Raw genomic sequence first — 16,915 nt, 5'->3', positions numbered from 1 at the left:
CCCCGGTCTTTCTGTGAGCCCGAGGGTCCTGAGTCCACACTGTCCCGCGAGGTTTCCACCTCCCACTTAGCCACTGGAGCGACGTCCCTCAGCGGAGCCAACTTCTAAAAGTTCCGATCTTGTGCTCCGCAGTTCTATCACTTGCCAGAAGTGGCCGGCAGAGGGCCCCTCCCCTGCCGTCTATCCTCCCGAATATCGCCTCGGATTCACTTCTCCGCACGTCCTACCTTCCAGAAAGTGGTCACTTCTCTGTTCAGAGAGTTGTTGCTACTCTCTTCTTTGATCTCCTATTGAGTTCGTAGGTGTTCAGAATGGTTTGATCCCTATTCACCTGAATTCCTGAGACCAGAAGAAATCCAGGTCTCCTACTCCTCTGCCATCTTGCTCCGAAGCTCTGTAAACTTATCTTTTAAAGTTTTTATTTTAATTCCAGGTAGTTAATATTCAGCGTAATATTAGTTTCAGGTGTAGAATATAGTGATTCAACGCTTCCATACAACACCCAGGCCAATCACAGCAAGTGCACTCCATAATCCGCATCATCTATTTCACCCATCACCCCCACCCTAGGACATGGTAAGTTAAAGTTGATTTTTTTTTCACAACTTTGTTTTTAACTTTTTTTTTACTTCAGAAAAAAAGTATCTACACTAAATTTGTGATATAGCTCTCTGTGCAGAGTATTGAAATGCTGTTATATATTAAGAATCTAAAGTTTTCAGTGTCAAATTAATTTGATTTCTTGGGGATACTTTCAAGTCAGATATCTCATTGCCACTGTTGGCGGTGGGAAGGTTCTGGAAGCCTACCCACAATACGGTATAATTTGACAATGAACTCAAATATGCTGTGAGGAAATTGACAAGATTGGAAGACAGGACAAAAAAACAAAGCACAATAGTGTTTGGCCTTTGCATGAGATTATGTCTTTAATATAATTAACACTGGACCCCATCACTGACTAAATTCCAGTAGTTTTCCAACAAGGGTGTTGTCTGGCTATCAGATTTCTATCTTCAATTCCAACTTTATGTCATGGATTTCTTACCTCATATCTTTTTCCTCAGAAAGCTGGTCACCATTTCAGATGTGTGTAAATTCTTGTGGAAGCTGAAATAATGAGCCCTAATACTGGAATCTCTATTGCTTTTAAAGAAAAAGACAGAATGAATTTAATTACAAGAGCAAAACATTGCCTTTACTACTCCCTAGAGGTCCCAGATTAAAAAGGAAAGTTCTTACAAATTCCAATTCATTTAAACTGCTTCATAGATCTATCTCAGTAATTTGTTTTAATGTCCTGCAAACAGGTTTAGAAACATGTTAAATAAAATAAAGTTAGAGGGAGAATGAAAAGAGGATTTCTAGAGCCTCCCCAAGGAGCAATGGAGAAATATTTAACTGCTGAATCAATTTTAAAGCATTTTGAAATCTTCATAATAGCTTGATGATAAGTGTTGAATCACTCACAGTGACTTCCATTTGCAGTAAATCTTATGAAATAAAGTGAGAAGACTGTAAAATGTATTTTAAAGCCTGTTATGGAAGATAGAAGTGGTGTCCATTTAGTGATACACAAGGTGCAAAAGCAAACCTGACAAAATATTGTGAATTCAGTTAAAATACTAATTTTGTTCCAGGCAGTGTGATCTATGCTTCAGGGGACACAAGCTAATTTTTCTTGTCCTCAAAGACCTCACAGTGAACTGGTGATAATGAAAGAGGGGCCTGGGTCAGGGGCAGAGGTGGAAGTGAACAGACATCTGTTTGTCAAGAGACAAGGTAAGGTAAGTGCTCAACAATTAAAATAAATCCAGTGTTCAATAAGCAATGTCCATCATTTGCTTTATTCATTCATTTATATTAATTGACTACTTGTAATATGTACTATTAGATAGAAGGGTATTACTTTATCAACCTTCCTCTGAAAGGTTCTAGTGGAGAAGAAAAAAGCAAGAATACATCCTGGTCGTAGAGCGTGATGAGGTATAGATGAGGTAATGTAGGGGTACAGGTTTGTACGTGTGTGAAGGGAAGGACTAGGAGTGACAGGAAATGAGGCTGGAATTCTTGGCAGGGGTCGTCAGAACATGGACCGCCTTGTGGACAGACAAGGGTCACGGGACTGTAGGTCCTGTGGTGGAATGATATTGTAAAGCGTGACCACATATGTCCCCCTCTGCAAACAAACCACTCCTTTTTATGCCATGATCCTTCCCTAGGTGCTCCTAGATCTGGGGCCTTTGAGAATTCCTTTGCCCCCTGAAAACAGGACACGGGTAGACATGAACCCATGTATATGATTATTATTGCTTTTAAGTGAGAAAAAGCACCTCTCATGGGTATAAGATATAATTTGAGAGACTACTAAACCAGATTAATGTGGCAACGAGTTTTAAAAATCTCTCCCTGGCATGAGAGCGGTGTTACCGGGGGCCATGACCAGAGAGTGAGCACGGCCACTGTGCAGCCTGCTCCGAGGAGTTGTGAGGGCTCAAAGCAGGAATCCTGACAACAGTATGCAGCGTTAAACCCAATCTTGCCTTGGCAAAGGAAAACATTTTCTGTGGTGATGTTGAACTTTCAGAAGCAGAGGTAGAATAGCACAGTGAAAATGATGCAGAGAATAAATTGACTGGAGTCCTCGCTATGGTCTGAGTGTTTATGTCCTTTCAACATTTATATGTTGCAATCTTAACCCCTAAGTTGATGGTATTAGAAGCCAGGGCCTTTGATTAGGTCATGATGGGAGACCTCAAAATGGGATTAATGCTCTTACAAGAGAAACTCCAGAGAGCTAGCTCACTCATTCACCACGTGAGAACACAGTGAGAGGTCTGCAGTCTGCAATACAGAAGAAGGCTCTCAGCAGAACCCAAGTATGTTGGCACCCTGATCTTGGACTTTGAAGTTTCCAGAACTATAAGAAATAAATGTTTGTTGTATATAATCTGCCCAGTGTATGGTATTTTGTTATAGCAACCCAACAGACTAAAATAGTCCAGAAAAATAAATGAGTCAGACCAGAAGAAAAGGCAGCAACAGTTGGAAACCCAGATCCTAACTGAATTTCAGAGTGCTGGTTTTCCTGCTCTAGAAATATTCTCCCATCTCTAGATAGGTAAGTGAATTAGTACAGAAATATGATGAACCGATGTTGAACAAACCTGTAGGATATTAAAGTGCAATTTTCAGATCCTGATGATCTGTATCTTTTGTTTTAGATTTCCATGTTGAACCCAATGACTACCTTACCAATAAAGTTCTGTCAAAACCTTACAAGATAAAATCAGACCCAGATAAGGCAGAAATTTTTGCTTTGAAGGCTTTGAAATAGTTGACTGTGATGGGTGTAACACTAATTGGAAAAAAAGGAAAATCATTACAGCTAAAACAATCAAGAAAAAACAGAAACGTGGTGTCTGGGCACTGTTAGAACAATTACTGAACAAGTTTGGAGTGATTCATTTTTTAAAAAAATTAACTTTTTAGCCTGCTGATAGCATCTGGAGAGGAAGAGTCACTGGATGAAGGTTCAGAATTCACATCGGCATTGGAATAAGGATTTCACTTCTGGAAAATATGATTCCACATACTGTGTATCACTTTACTGGAAAAGCCATAGACGTGCTGATAATTTTGAAGAAGGTGAGAGAGGAGAAGAATAGGTAATAGAAAGTGAAAGGAGGAAAAAATTGGATAATGCCGAAGTTGACCCCAATTGTAATTTTTTATCTGTGTATCTTTCATACATTTCTAGAAAAAAGCTACCCAACCCACTGAACGCATGCAGCAGGAAGCAAGTACTCCGCAGTGAGGCTTGAACATGTAATGGATATGTCAGGACACCAGGCTTAGTAGGCAGGGGATTTGGTCATTGCTGCAGCAAATTCTTATTGACGATACTTAAAAATAACTTCTTTTCAAGTGAATGATTTTCATTTTAACTTCTTCCTTTCTTTTAAAATTTTGTTTGTCCCTCACATGTTATCAGAACTAAGAAGAAAGCTCTTACAGCATGGGTACCCGTCAGCTTGGCGATCTTTCCAGGCCCTGCACTGAGGGAGGACCTGATAGAAGCCATATTGAGGTTGGGCGTGGCAGGGAGGAGCAGTGGCTGGGGAGAAGGTAGTATTGGAATGGTCACTAGACAAATAGGGAAGATGATATGGTAGCATGCTTCAGAGCCTCTTAGAATCTTTTGTCACAGTCCAGCAAAAGAATTTAGTCTTTGGTTCTCTAGAAAAATTTCACACATTTTGCTTCCAGCAACTAAAATCTGCTTCATGTAAAAATAGCTTCAAATATATATTTACACTGAACATCTCAGAAAATCCAAGTTGAGTAAATTCATGTTTTTCCTTATGTTTTTACACTGCACATTTTTAATTTTTCAGAGAATGGGGTGGGTGGGGGAGAGTGGACACACTGGCTTTTATGTGTTACTTTGAGAGTTTATCCTCATATGTATTTAAATCTTGTTCGTAGGTACTTTCACTTAGGCTATTGCTAATCTCCAAGATTTCTGAAGCTCTGTTTGTGACTCAAGGTCTGGTAACTTAGTCCGAAAGGAAATGATATCTATTAATCATTGCTAGGGGCCTGTGCAGAAAATCCACATCTTCTTGTGAATAGCTATTGAAGGAGAAGAATTGTTTTCATAATATACAGGCTTGATTTTGCAGTAAAAAAATTAAATGGGCTGCAACCAAGAGACAAGTTTTATTAGTTTTTTTTTTTTTATTTCTCAACTAGTGTTGAGAAGCTCAGAGTAGACAGTATAAATTTCCAATTTTGTACCATAATTTGAAGTTCTTGTTTTATCAGTAATACTTCCATTTCTCAACTCCACTATTTTACTTTGTTCTAAAAGCCCTGGATTTGGTACAACCTGTTTCTCAATTGCCATGCAGGATGTTCAAATGTATGGCAACAGTCCTTAGGCAGGCACCAGGTAAGCATCAACATCATCACCAGGCACACAGAGAACGCTCCAGCTTTGTCTTACAATAAACATTTGTAACATAATGCAGTGTTTTCAATGTGTATGGGATATTTAGAATATCTTGTTAAATTTGTAAACATAAATCCAGCACAAACAAACAAAAACAAAATCAGGCAAAACTGGAATGATGAACCTTCTATGGGCTAGACAAGGGAGAAGAGTTGAGGAGGTTAAGGATAGAGTTGGTTGGGTGTGAAGGTCTCTGAGAAGGAGCCTTGTGTGCTCAATAAAGGAAGTGGGATGGACTCCCCCATAATATGAGCATCTGTTTTCGCTCTCATTTCCTGTCTGGAACCACATAAGGAGGCCACTTCACAGTATTATGGGGGCACCATGCCACTCTGTCAGGTGAGTCATAAAATAGAGTGTTGAGGGCAGAGGGTTTGATGACTGGGGTGGTGTAGGGTGCTAATTTTCTCCCATAGCTTTAAGGAGAACACATCTGTTAGGTGAGAGAGAATGAAAGAGAGAGAGAGAGAGAGAGAGATTGAGGCTAAGTAGACCTGAGAAAGTCTTATATTCTTGATGAGGGACACTACAGAGGAAAGAGGTGTGAACCATAAGACCAAAGACCAGGTGGGAACTTGGCTGCCTCAGTGAATGCCAATGTGGATAGACGACACGTCTGAGCATTGAGTGGGACTGGAATCTCACTAGCTGGCAGCACAGTGTAGGCCCGGCATAAGTAGGAGAGAATAGTCTACTTCCAATCTCCCACTTCCCACCTTTGCTGCTGCTGCTCCTCCTCCTCCTCCTCCTCCTCCTCCTCCTCCTTCTTTTCACTTTCTTCTTTTATTAGAAAACAGACCCAGGGCATATCACAGGGCAAAAATATAGAACGCTTCATGAATTTGCCTGTCATCCTTGGGCAGGAGCCATGCTAATCTTCTCTGTATGGTTCCAGTTTTAGTACATGTGCCACCAAAGAGAGCACGCCCACCCCTGCTTCTTATGATGACCCTTCGTTGGGAACTTATATGACATTTCTTTGAGAAAAGCAGAAAATGACAAATGCTACACTGGCTGAGTTTAACCTGGAGTGATTGAATTTACTCTTAAAAGTAGTAAAATTTTGTTTTCTGCTTTCAAATAGGACACACGGCACCACCAATTCCCAGAGTACTGTAAGGCCTAGTCTCTTAATAAATTCCTTTTTCTGTATCCCTCATGGCAGTTCTTTTTCTCTGATTGAACCCTATTATAGAAGCTGATGTTGGACATGGTTCTAGAAGAACAGAACCTTAAGGATTGGTGTCCTGAATTGGTTCTGGATTTTCTGGAATTGGTTCTTGGATGTGATTATACTTAAAGGCAGTAATAACCCGGTTTCCGTTGGTTAAAAGAGCACTTGCTTTTCATGGCATGCAGTGGCAAAAGAGTTACTTAAATTGCCATCAGTAGACACATAATCTAATCCCTATGCAAGGCAAAGGTTTGTTTCAGGGCAGTCAGTCATAGAGTTTCAGGTCCTGACCCAGACTTGGAGTGGTTAACTTAAAACTCTGAGTTTGTAATTTTCTTTCCCCTGGTTCTCCAGGTCACTTAGAAGAAACCAAATTTGTACCAAATCCAGGTTTAGTTTCTTCTAAGTGTCCTGGAGAACCAGGGGAAAGCTCTATTATACTCCTTATATAGATATAGGATATATATATATATATAGCTCTATTATACTCCTTATATATATATAGGGGAAAGCTCTATTACACTCCTTATATTAGGATGAGCAACCAGGACTGAGGCGAGTCCTAGAATGCCCAAATTAAGAAAGTCCCAGGGAAACCAGGAAGAGTTTATATTCACTAAAGTGTTCTACAACAACCTTTACTTGATTGCAGAAACTAGTGCCTGCAAGGACTTGGAAGATGCAGTAATAAGGATTTCTACCACAGTTCCATTCAATTCACCTTTTTGGTCTGTTTAGAAGGTAGGCAGATCTTGGAGGATGAAAGTGGATTACTGTAAACTTAATCTGGTAGTGAAACTAGCAGCTGCTTTTCCAGATGAGATTTTGTTGCTGGAGAAAATCAACACACCTTCTGACACTTGGTAATTATTGACGTATTGAATGCTTTTTTTCCCCCCTCTATACTAGTGAATAAAATTGTTAACAGAAAAGAATTTGCTTTGACTCAGTCCCTTCATTATCCTGCCTCAACTACCTATATCAACTCTCTAGCATTTTACCATTATTGAGGTGTATTAGTCATTGGTTCTTCAGAACCAATAGGGTATATATAATACTAGAAGAGATTTATAATGAGGAATTAGCTCACATGATTATGGAGGCTTAGAAGTCCCAAGATCTGCCTCCTGCCAGCTGGAGACCCAGGAGGGCTGGTGGTATATATAATTCCAGTCCGAGTCTGAAGACCTGAGAACCAGAGGAGCCCATGGTGTAAATTCCCTTCCAAGGGCAGAAGAAGACTGATGTCTCAGCTCAGCAGCCTGGCAGGCAGGAAACAAGAAGGAACAATCTCCTTCCTTTGCTTTTTCATTCTATTTTGTTCTTTTTGAAGGCTGTCAATGGATCAGATGAGGCCCGCACATTGGGGAGGGCAATCTACTTTACTGAGTCCACTGATTCAAATGCTAACCTATCCAGAATCACTCTCACAGACACACCCCCAAATAAGGTTTAACCTGGGCATTCCCTGGCCAAGTCAAGCTGACATATAAATTTAACCATCACATGGGGATTAGCAAATTGTTTCTCTAAAGGGCCAGACAGTAAATATTTGGGGCTTTGTGGAACACATTTGGTCTGTCCTTCTTTTCATTTTTCTATGCAACTATTTAAAAATGTGAAAAGCATTCTTTGTTCCCAGGCTGTGCAAGAACAGACTGTAAAGCCAGATTTGGTCCAGAGATCATAGTTTATCAACCCTGCTAACCCATAGGTAAGTGACCTAGTTAATATAACCATATATTTTCCAGATAACTGGAATCTCAGAAAGGTTTAATAACTTACCTAAGGTCACACAGAGAATAAATGTATCTTGGATTTTAAAAAGTTCTTATAAAATTCAAAAATTTCTTTTTTTTAAAGATTTTATTTATTTATTTTAGAGAGAAAGAGCAAGAAAGAAAGCATGTGTGTGTGAGTAGGGGTGGGGGGGCGGAGGGAGAGAGGGATAGAAGCAGACTCCCTATTGAGTGTGGAGCCCGACATGGGGATTAGGGACCCTGAGATAATGACCTGAGCTGAAACCAAGAGGCAGATATTTAAATGACTGAGCTACCCAGGCGCCCCAAGATTCAAAAACTTTTAATCTTTTCATTGCTCCGATTCCTTCTCAGATTTGATCTTTTATGTTGTTCTGTTATCACCAGTGAGGAGTAATCCTAAGTAATAATATAACTTGTTGACAAATTATACTTAGAAAGACTATCTAGCCATTGATTCCACTAAAACAGAAGTCAATGCATTTGACCAACATTTTTCATTATTATGTTAATTAATGCTTTTTCTTTAAAGATTCTTCCTTTGATCAAATTCTTATGAGGTTCTTTTGAGATCTTTTTCAACTAGTCCTTGACATTTTTATTTGTGTTGATCTCTGCATTGTCCAGTTTTAGCAAGAACACTGTGTATCAGTTTAACCAGAATCCCCTATTCTTTTTTTTAAAGATTTTATTTATTTATTTGAGAGAGAGAGAGAGAATGAGAGATAGAGAGCACGAGAGGGGAGAGGGTCAGAGGGAGAAGCAGACTCCCTGCTGAGCAGGGAGCCCGATGCGGGACTCGATCCCGGGACTCCAGGATCATGACCTGAGCCGAAGGCAGTCGCTTAACCAACTGAGCCACCCAGGCGCCCCTGGAATCCCCTATTCTTGATATCTGATTACTGTCAATACCTGATTGGGTCTCTCATCCTCCATCATCCCTCGGGTGATATCTGATCACCATAATCTGCATTCAGCAAGAATCCCATTAGGTCGGTTTAGCCAGAATTGCCCTTATGCCTAATTTTCCATTTTACTGACTCCCTTCCAACCCCCACCCCACTCCTTTGCTATAAATTCCTATTTTTCTTGTATTTAGAGTTGAGTCCCATCACTCTTCCCCACTACAAAACCCCATTGTTGTGGTCCCTAGCACTATCATGATAGTTCTCTTGAATAAATTCTGCCTCACTGTTCTTTAAAAATGTCTGGGTATCAGACAAATTTCTCTGTTCTTATAGAAATTACTGTCCAGCAAACAAACTTTAAACAAATACTTGAACAATAAAAGGAATGGCAGTCATGATACTGCTCCAAAGAAGAAGTCAGGTTGCTGTCAAGTTACTAGTAAATTACTTCTATCCAACAGGTCAACACTTAGTCAGGGGTGCGGTACATGGAAGTGAAAAGGGAGCTTGGTTAAGGGAGAAAGAGTTTGGCCATGTGCTTTGTGGAAGGTTACCTTACTACTATCTATTCTGTCCAGAAGTTCTCATCTGTTTTAATTAAAGAGTCATACCTCCCATAATAAATGGCAATATTCGAAAGGGTAATTTTTTTTAAAGATATTATTTATTTTTTTGACAGAGAGAAAAACAGTGAGAGAGGGAGAACAGGCTTCCTGCGGAGCAGGGAGCCCGATGAGGGGCTCAATCCCAAGACCCTGGGATCATGACCTGAGCCGAAGGCAGACGCTTAACGACTGAGCCACCCAGGTGCCCCAGAAAGGGTAATTTTAATGTGATAGTTGTACCTTTAGTTCAGTGGTTTTCTAATTTGGTGTGAGAATTTACCAAAGGGCAGAGCTTATTAAACATGCCAGTTCCAAGGCCTCCTTCTAGAGAGTCTGTTGGACCTAGGAGAATACATTTCTATCAAACACTCCAGATGACTCTGAGGTAGGCAGTCCATGATCCACAGTTCTGAAAAATACTGCTAGACACAGAAGGTGAAGGTGTTATATTGGTCTTTTTCCCTCAGCCTCCCAAGAAGGAATGCAACAGCTACCTTTAAAACCCTATTTTTTGTTTGAGATTTTATTTATTTATTTATTAGAGAGAGAGAGAGAGAGAGAGAGAGAGAACATGAGCAGAGGGGAGGGGCAGAGGGAGAAACAGACTCCCTGCTCAGCAGGGAGCCAGACTCGGGACTCGATCCCAGGACCCCGAGATCATGATGCAAGCCGAAGGCAGATGCTTAACTGACTGAGCCACCCAGGCGCCCCCAATTTTAAGGAAGTTAAACCCACCTCAGACCTTTGTAAAGGAATCTTGGTCTTTGTATTCTTCTTTGCCTCCTGCTTCTATGTACTTTCTTCCTCCTCATCCCTCTCCTGATCTTCTGAGGTATGTTTGAATTTTCTTGTTTGTAATTGCTTTTTGCCTAGATGATTCATGTTGTATTTTCTTACTTAGTCATGATTTTTGTTAAATTCTAGGTCCCAAAATATCACCCAAACAACTCATTGAGAACACAAAGCTGAATTTATTCTTACCATAGTAAGGGACAGTACTGCATTGACAACATCTTTGCATCTTAGAGAGAGGACAAATTTGGGGTATTTATGGGAGTTTTGAAGTCCAGTTTACGTCTGCACTTTCAGTGTCGGGGCTTGATTAGAACTGCGTAAGAGTTACTGTGGAATATTTAAAAACTGGTGGATTTTGAGGTGATGGGTTGAGTCTGGGGATTTAAACTATCATTTATGTTTTTTTTTAATTGAAGAATTTAAGGATCTTTCATGAAATTCTTGGAATGAACAAAAGAGTTATTTGCAACTTTTATTTTACTGCTTAAGAGTTTCCTGGAATAGCAAAGTTATATTGATGATTACAGTGGAATAATACAGTCCTATAAATGTAGACAATAAACTGTGTAGGTGAAGATGATTTTGGCTGTCACTATTTACAAACAAAACTAATTCTAATTATACACACTTTTAATTCATCTCTTTATTGGATTTACTGGCATAAATTAAAGCATAAATGCTTGTTCCTTAAAAGTCTCAAGATTTTTATATTTCCTGGGTTCTTTTATGCTTGTGAATGTTTGTTGCTTTTTCAATGTGGAAAACATTTTGGAGAGATATAATGTTCTTAGGAGACAGTTTCTTTCCCTCTGAAAGAAAAAAAAGTTTTCTAACATGTTTTCTATGTATATTTGGATAAAGAAGTTAGGGAGAAATAATTGATTAATAATAGTTTACATCCAAAGCACCTGGGTGGCTCAGTTGGTTAAGTATCCGACTCCTGGATTCAGCTCAGTTCATGAGCTCAGGGTTGTGAGATCGAGCCCTGTGTCAGGCTCCACAATGGATGTGAAACCTGCTTAAGATTCTCTCTCTGCCTCTCCTCCCTCTTTCTCTCTCTCTAAAAAAATAATAGATTACATCCACTCTCTTTTATATTAAAATTTTTTTATTATTATTTTAAAAATATTTATTTATTTTTGAGAAAGGTCTATGCCTTAGGTGAGGCTTGAACTCATGACCGTGAGATCAAGAGTGGCATGCTCTACTGACTGAGCCAGTCAGTCACCCTTATATTAAAATTTAAAATTTAATTTCATATAATTTTAAAGGAAGAAAAATGGATGAAACTGAACAACTGCTAAATTTAAGTGAATGTTTATTCATGAAGATATATTACTTTGTAAAGAATCCTGCAGAGTTTAACAATAAAAGGTTATGAGAAAACTAGGCCCTGGGGTGCCTGGGTGGCTCAGTCGGTTAAAGTGTCTGCCTTCAGCTCAGGTCATGATCTCAGGGTCTTGGGATCGAGTCCTGCATGGGGTTCTCTGCTCAGCAGGAGCCTGGTTCTTCCTCAGCCTGCTGCTCCCCCTGCTTGTGCTCTCTCTCTGTCAAATAAATAAATAAAATCTTAAAAAAACAAAAGAAAAAACTAGGCCATTGGAGCCATTTGTTCCATGATGTATTTTTTCAATGTTATTTATTATTTTGCTAATATATAAATAAGAATATTTGTACTTTTCAATTTTCCTCCCTCTTGCTGATTTTCTAGGTAAGTTGTCATTTTCATGTTTTCAGGCTTATGATATCTTAGTGTTGTTTGGGGACCACAGGTGTTGCCATCAGCTGTTTCACCACAACTTCCCTATTTAAGAATACCTTTATTTTGATTCATCTCTTGGCTGGTTGGATTTCACTGTCAAATAGATTTTTTGTCCAAAAAATGTCATGTAGATATTGTGATCCTGAGATATATATATATATATAGATATAGATATAGATAGGCATATATCTATTTATATAGGTATAGATATAAAATATATAATATTTAAAATAAGGAATTGTCTCATATGATTGTGGAAGCTGAGAAATCCGAAGATCTGCAGCTGGAGACCCAAGAAAGCTGGTGGTGTAGTTCCAGTTCGAGCCCAAAGGTCTGAGAACCAAAAGAGCGAATGGTATAATTTTCAGTCTAAGTCTGAAGGTCTGGGAAAACCAGCTGGTGTAAGTTCTAGTCCTAGGACAGGAGAAAGCTGATGTCCCAGTTCAACAGTTAGGCAGGAAAAGTTCCCTCTTATTCTGTCTTTTTGTTCTATTCAGGTCTTCAACTGACTGGATAAAGTCCATCCATATTAGGGAGAACAATTTGCTTACTTGGTTTACTGATTCAAATGTTACTCTCAACCAGAAACACCCTCACAGACAAATCCAGAATAAGATTTGACCAAATATCTGGAAACCCCATGGCCTAGTTAAATTGACACATAAAATTAACCATCAAATGTGTCTTCTCCTTTGGGTAAGTAGAGTATTATTCCCTTGTCTTTGAAATTCAATAAATTAACTAGGTTGTATTAATTATTCTATGTCCATTTTCACTTAAACAATTTCATCAAATAGTCCCCAGAAGCCATTACCACTTATCCCATCCCCACCCTGTGACAGTCAGCAAAAAGAAAAAGTATATAGGAAACTCTCTTGTCGACAAGAAAGACATATTAATATTTGTTGAAATGAGAGATATGCAAAATGTGCAATTCCATAATTCTGTAATTTATTTAACAAGTAGTGTCTGCTATCCATTTGCTAGACCCTTTTTTAAAAAGATTTATTTATTTACTTAAGTAATCTCTGCACTCAACGTGGGGCTCAAAGTCATGACCCCACCAAGATCAAGAGTTGCATACTCTACCAACCCAGTCAGGCGCCCCTGCTAGATTCTTTTCTAGGTGAATTTGGCAGATAAAGTCTCTGCTCTCAAGTTGCATCTAAATTTATTGTATGATCCATAGTTAACTGCTCACATTTTCCATATCATGGCTATCAGGTATGTTTAGTGCTCATCTGTCTTATTCATGGGTACCATTATCTTTTCATGTACTGCAGAAATTTTCTTGTTATGTCCCACCGTCTAATGGAAGATTCAGGATGCAGATTAGCGGACATCCTTGCCACCACCACAGGCATGTGACGTTGGCTTTAGCGATCATATGTAGCAGTGTGGGACTTTGATGTGGGAATTAGAGACGAGGAAAGAGTGGCTTAAAATAACAACCATTCAAATGTTTCTCATAATTCTGTCAAGAATTTGGGCAAGGCACAATAGCGATGATTTGTCTCAGCTCCACAAAGTCTGGGGCCCCATCTGGGGTGCCTGGAATATTGAGGACAGCTTCTTCACTCATGTTTCTGGCACTTGATGCTTCTTCATATGGCTTTTGCTCCATGTTGCATCTCATCCTCAGGGCCACTCCACGAGGCCTCTTCCTCTAGTTACTTAACCCCCTCGAATGCCAGCTTAAGGGCCAAAGAGCATGAAGCAGAAGCTGTCAGATATTCTTAAAGCCTAAACTAGGAGGTTCTAGACCATTTGCTCTATGTTCTAGAGGTAAAATAGTTTTTCTTTGAATGCATTTAATTTGTAAATGGTTCGGACTTTGAAAATGCAACTTAAAAGAATCATAAGGCGATGTGTTGATTTTTCTTCCCAATTTCTCCTCAGTTTTAGGCAATCAATAGAAGAGTAACATTAGAGCAGTCTTGCTTATCTTTCACTGTTAATGTTAGATACGAAAATATTCATAGTTTGGAAACTATTGTAGATTTAAGTGTAGATTTCTTCTGAAACCAAAAGGTCATTCAAAAGTCATTGTGAAAGGTACTATAAGAAGAGTACAATATGGTGGTTAAGAGAGCAATTTTTGGAACTTGACTGCCAATTTCAAATCCAGCTTCACTTCTTATTGGCTGCATGATGTGGAACATGTTACTTAGCCCATCTGTGCCCCAAGTTCCCCAAATGTAAGATGGAGATGTTAACAGTTCCTCCCTTACAGAGTGACTTTGAAGGTTAAATGAATGCATACATGCAAAGTCCTTACAATAACTAGCCTCTACTAAGTGCTCATCAATTTTAGCTGTTATTATTATTATTATATAAAATTATCAATTCAGTAGAATATGGCAAAGGAGAAAAAGTGAAAACAAAAAAGAAAATAGTAAAACTATGACCAGTGTGATAGTATATATGAAGATTCAATAAATGTGTATGGATTAATCTTCACTATTAAAAGACAGATAATTAGATTGGATAAACATTACAAAATCTCTCTATGTGATGTATCCAAGAGCCAAATCTGAAATTAAGCCACACAGAAAGATAAAAAAATAAAAAGTTGATTAAAATACATATCAGGAAATCTATAATCAAAAGAAAGCTGGCAAAACAAAAAGAGTACAAAGTAGAAACCAAGGCAAAAAGCATTAGTAGAGGTAAAGATTACTACATAATAAAAAGGGAAGAATTTAGTACGAAGATAGAAAAATTATGAACTCCTGTGTACACAGTATTTTCTCAAAGTATAAAACTGACACAATCATAAAATAAATTCGACAAATTCACAAACACATTGGGAGACTTTTAATAAACCTTTATTAGGAATTGATAGATCAAGTAGATAAAAATGTAATGATTTTGAACAAAACTCATAGCTTGGTCTGTACCCCAAAATAGAAAATATACATTCTTTTTGAGGATAAATGAAACAATAATAAACATTGGCCAGGTATTAGTTCTCAAAAGAAGTTCTAGTGAAGGTTGGAGCATGTCCTCTGAGCACAGTCCATTAAATTAGAAGCCATGAATAAAAAATTATTTAGAAAAACTCCATAGATTTATAAACTGAAAAATCAATACTGCATAAAAGATAAAGGGGAAATCAAAATGAAAATTACAATCTATTTAGAATTGAATGACAATAAAAGTTTTACTCATCAAAGTTGCTAAGAAAAGTACATGAAAGTTCATTTATAGCTCATTCTGAAAATGATTCAAATTATTTAAACAAGGGCTTGGAAAGCTAAAGAAAATTGATGAAAGGAAAGAAGAAAGATAAAAGAAATGAAGTAAGAAACAGAAACAAAGGATCAAGAAAAACAAAACGGGTTCTTTATTAAGATTTTGGCTGTATTTTGGTATATGTGAAATGTTCTCTTGATTGCTCTCTCATAGAGACAAGGACGGAAGAGATGTGCATTCAAAGAAGAGAATTTTAGAATTTTTCAATGAACTTTAGGTCTCTGTTGACATGTTATTTAATCACACAGATATATTCCTTACCTTACTTTCTTTTTTAAAAAATTTTTTATTGTTATGTTAATCACCATACATTACATCATTAGTTTTTGATGTAGTGTTCCATGATCCATGGTTTGTGCATAACACCCAGCGCTCCACACAGAATGTGCCCTCTTTAATACCCATCACCAGGCTAATCCATCCCCCCACCCCCCCCCTCCAGAACCCTCAGTTTGTTTTTCAGAGTCCATCGTCTCTAATGGGTCGTCTCCCCCTCTGACTTACTCCCCTTCATTCTTCCCCTCATGCTATCTTCTTCTTCTTCTTTTTTCCTTTACATATATTGCATTATTTGTTTCAGAAGTACAGAAGAGTGATGCAACAGTCCTCTACAATACACAGCGCTCACCATAACACATACCCACCCCAATGTCTATCACCGAGCCACCCAATCCCTCCCACACCCCACCACTCCAGCAACCCTCAGTTTGTTTCCTCAGATTAAGAATTCCTCATATCAGTGAGGTCATATGATACATGTCTTTCTTTGATTGACTTATTTCACTCAGCATAACACCCTCCAGTTCCATCCATGTCGTTGCAAATGGCAAGATCTCATTCCTTTTGATGGCTGCATTTTATTCCTTTGTGTATATATACCACATCTTCTTTATCCATTCATCTGTCGATGGACATCTTGACTCTTTCCACAGTTTGGCTATTGTGGACATTGCTGCTATAAACATTGGGGTGCACGTACCCCTTCGGATCCCTACATTTGTAACTTTGTGGTAAATACCCAGTAGTGCAATTGTTGGATCGTATGGTAGCTCTATTTTCAACTGTTTGAGGAACCTCCATAATGTTTTCCAGAGGGGTTGCACCAGCTTGCATTCCCACCAACAGTGTAAGAGGGTTCCCCTTTCTCCTATTCCCTGCCAACAGCTGTCGTTTCCTGATTCGTTAATTTTAGCCATTCTGACTGGTGTGAGGTGGTATCTCATTGAGGTTTTGATTTGGATTTCCCTGATGCCGAGCCATGTTGAGCACTTTTTCATGTGTCTGTTGGCCATTTGGATGTCTTCTTTGGAAAAATGTCTGTTCATGTCTTCTGCCCATTTCTTGATTGGATTGTTTGTTCTTTGGGTGTTGAGTTTGATAAGTTCTTTATAGATTTTGGATCCTAGCCCTTTATCTGATATGTCATTTGCAACTATTTTCTCCCATTCTGTCCGTTGTCTTTTGGTTTTGTGGACTGTTGCTTTTGCTGTGCAAAAGTTTTTTATCTTGATGAAATCCCAATAGTTCATTTTTGCCCATGCTTCCCATGCCTTTGGCGATGTTTCTAGGAAGAAGTTGCTGTGGCTGAGGTCGAAGAGGTTACCTGTGTTCTCCTTTAGGATTTTGATGGACTCCTGTCTCA

At 38.7% G+C, this 16,915-nt stretch overlaps 1 non-coding gene and 1 pseudogene across 1 annotated transcript; one reads left to right on the top strand and one right to left on the bottom strand.

The window, feature by feature from the left end:
- Positions 1-1,652: 1,652 nt before the first annotated feature.
- LOC112824014 (nucleosome assembly protein 1-like 4 pseudogene) lies at positions 1,653-3,668 on the top strand (annotated as a pseudogene).
- Positions 3,669-5,832: 2,164 nt separating this feature from the next.
- On the bottom strand, positions 5,833-5,939 carry LOC112824082 (U6 spliceosomal RNA). The gene has a single exon (XR_003208216.1). It is a non-coding gene; the product is annotated as a U6 spliceosomal RNA (small nuclear RNA).
- Positions 5,940-16,915: the final 10,976 nt, after the last annotated feature.

The sequence above is a fragment of the Callorhinus ursinus genome, unplaced genomic scaffold (genome assembly GCF_003265705.2).
Source record: "Callorhinus ursinus isolate GAN/ISIS: 27379988/994484 unplaced genomic scaffold, GSC_fseal_2.0 scaffold9, whole genome shotgun sequence".
Taxonomy (NCBI): Eukaryota; Metazoa; Chordata; class Mammalia; order Carnivora; family Otariidae; genus Callorhinus; species Callorhinus ursinus.
Note: the sequence above shows the minus strand (reverse complement) of the source record. Positions and strands in the feature narration are given on the sequence as shown.